This window comes from Castor canadensis, chromosome 4 (genome assembly GCF_047511655.1).
Source record: "Castor canadensis chromosome 4, mCasCan1.hap1v2, whole genome shotgun sequence".
NCBI lineage: Eukaryota > Metazoa > Chordata > Mammalia > Rodentia > Castoridae > Castor > Castor canadensis.
Genome location: NC_133389.1, coordinates 26,890,869 through 26,893,965, shown reverse-complemented (window position 1 = coordinate 26,893,965; position 3,097 = coordinate 26,890,869). Strand labels below are relative to the sequence as shown.

Here is a 3,097-nt window from a genome sequence, read left to right as displayed (position 1 = left end):
CGAGATCTTGTTTCCCCTGGAGGATCGTTTGACTCCCATGTCTACATAGATGCCATTGGGGTCCCATAAGAAGTCCCTGATGAACTCAAAGCATGGAACCAGATAGCATCAGGATTTGAATGAGCACTATTCTGGTGGTCCACTATTAATAAAAATGTGGACTGGATTAACTGTATTTATTATAACCAGCAGAGATTTGTCAACTATACTAGGGATTTAGTGAGGGGAATTGCAGAACAACTAGACTCCACCAGTAAGATGACATGAGAAAACTGAATGGTTATAGACGTGATTCTGGCAGAAAAAAGGCGGGGGGGGGTTAATGTGTACTGATTGGGGGTGAATGCTGTACATTCATCCCCAGCAACACAGCTCCAGATGGAACCATAACCAAGGCTCCCAAGGCCTGACAGCCTTGTCAAAGGAACTGGCTAAGAACTCAGGAATAAATGAATCCCTTACTAACTGGCTAGAGCAATGGTTTGGGAAATGGAAGGGGGTGATGACCTCAATCTCAACATCCTTCCTTGTTGTATTTGGGGCAATGGCTTTAATTGGGTGTTGTGTTATACTCTGTATATGAGGACTAATTCTTAGACTCATAGAAACTGCCCTAACTAAACAAACTCCCGTATCATACCATTTGTTGTTGAGAATGGTGGAAATAGTCAGATAATGTTAAATGAGTTTGAAGAAAAGAATGGAAAATAAAAAGAGGGGGGAGCTGCGAGGAAAACAGACTTTTCAATCAAAGTGTGTTGCCATCTTAGCTGCTTGCAGTTCTGGGTTCTTATTCACTGAACTCCATTTTCACACCAAAATTACTACCTACCCTGCTCCCAAATTCTAAGTGTAGAGTTAGCCAATTGCAAGCAGATAGTGCACCTGAACTCAATTGATCTGAGTAAAGGCGTCAGATATAAAAATGCAGACCTATGGTCTACTCTTTGTGCGTGCTGTGCCGTGTGCCTGCGTACCCTTCTGCAGAAGTAAATTTTGCCTTGCCAATGACAATTCTCTGTCTCTGTGTCTTCAATTGTGACCCTGGTGGTCTTCGGGGGTCTTATTCTAACATTAGGTATGGATAGTTTGACTTCTTCTTTCCCTATTTGAATCCCTTTTGTTTCTTGCTCTTGTCTTATTGCTCTGGCTAGGAATACCAAACTATATTGAATAGGAGTGGAGAAAGTGGACAGCCCTGTCTCATTCCTGACTTTAACAGGAACGGTTTCAGTTTTTCTCCATTTAGTATGATGTTGGCTCTAGGTTTGTCATATATAGCCTTTATTGTGTTGAAGAATGTTCCTTCAATTCCTAGTTTCTTCAGAACTTCTTCATGTCTTCTAATATGCAATCTAAATTTCAGATTCCCGGGCTGGTGGAGTGGCTCAAGTAGTAGAGTGCCTGCCTAGCAAGCTCAAGGCCCTGAGTTCAGGCCCCAGTACTACAAAACAACAAAAACAAAAAACCCCAATAACAAATTTCAGATTCCCTAGTTGTTCCTCAAATGTCCTTTACATTTGCTTTGTTCAAAGCAGGCCCTAATCCAGGTCCCACAAGATATCTGGTCCTTTCCATCCTCCCCAGGTCCTTTCTCTGTGGTGAGGTCTGGCGGGAGAGGCCATGCCAGTCAAGCTGCAGAAGTGACATCCTCCATATTTTCACAGTGGTTCTTCACAGTACCTCCTGGCTTTTCACTCGGTGATGCAAGACAAGTGTTTTTGACGAGGGTACGTTCTACACTGACGTTGTCTTCTTCACACGATGGCACTCTAGAAGACACAGTGTCCCAGTGACCTGCCATGAGGATGCTAAGATTGACCACTAAGTGTGGGATAACAATCTGATCCCCTTGAGATTGCACAGAGGTTGGTAAATCTTTTTTTTTTTTAAAGGGCCAGACTACAAATAATTCAAGTTTTGTAGATTAACAGACTCTGTTGAAACCATTTGACTCTGTTGTAGTGCAAAATCAATGATAGACAAGTAAAAAATGGGCCTATCTGTATTGGGATAAAATTTTCTTTACTAAAACAGGTGGTAGGCATGATCTGGCTGTAACTTGTCAATTCTACAAACTTGAAAATAATCCATATGTTAGTATTGTGACTGTGTAAGTGTCAATTCCTCATCAAACATTTATCTAATATTTTGCATAGTGTGCACACACATTGGGGATCAAACCCTGGACCTTGTGCACATAAGGCATGTACTCTACCATTGAGCCATGTGCCTAACCCTACCTAATATCTTATTAACCAATTACTGATATTTTCCAGAATCAAAATTACCAGGGCCAGGCATGGTAGTGCATACCTGTAATCCTAGGGGGCTGAGGCAGGAGTTTAAGGCCAGCCTGGTCTACAGAGCAAGATTCTGCTTCAAAAAAATAACAAAAAATTATTAGGGCTTATAATGCAAATTTTCTTATTTCTATCATTTTTTACTTAGCTAACGTTTTTTCTTTTTAAAAAATTGTAAAATTTTCTACTTTGAAATAATTTCAAACTTACAAGGAAAAAATTTAAGTCTAATGCAATCATTGCAATATACTCTTACTTAGACTCACTAATTGTGAATACTTTGTCTCATTTCTCATTTTGTAAATGTACCTATGTATACACATGTATACACACATGTGTATTTATTTATTTTTCCCCCCTACCTCATGTTTCCCCACTCACAATGCAGACCAGGCATACGGCCTGGGCTGAGGTGCATATGGGGTAGATTTACTTTGCCTCCTCTTTCTATACAGTGTGAGAACACAGCTGTGGTAAGCACCAGGAGGCCACACATGTGTATTTGTATATAGACATGTTATGTGTATATTTACCTAAACATACAACATTCATGCTGTTATTTTTTTCTGACTCATTTGAGAGTAACTTACAGATATGTTGCTCTTTGTGTTCAAATACTTTACCATTTATTTTTGTTTTTTTTTCAGTATTGGGGTTTGAACTCAGGGCGTCATGCTTGCTAGGCAGATGTTCTACCACTTGAGCCACTCCACCAGCCTTTTTTGTGTTGGGTCTTTTCAAGATAGGGTCTCATGAGATATTTGCCCAGGCTGGCTTCGAACCATGATCCTCCT

At 40.4% G+C, this 3,097-nt stretch overlaps 1 non-coding gene across 1 annotated transcript; it reads right to left on the bottom strand.

The window, feature by feature from the left end:
* Positions 1 to 2,666: 2,666 nt before the first annotated feature.
* Positions 2,667 to 2,793, bottom strand: LOC141422943 (small nucleolar RNA SNORA51). Its single transcript, XR_012447634.1, has one exon. It is a non-coding gene; the product is annotated as a small nucleolar RNA SNORA51 (small nucleolar RNA).
* Between the last annotated feature and the right edge of the window lie 304 nt (positions 2,794 to 3,097).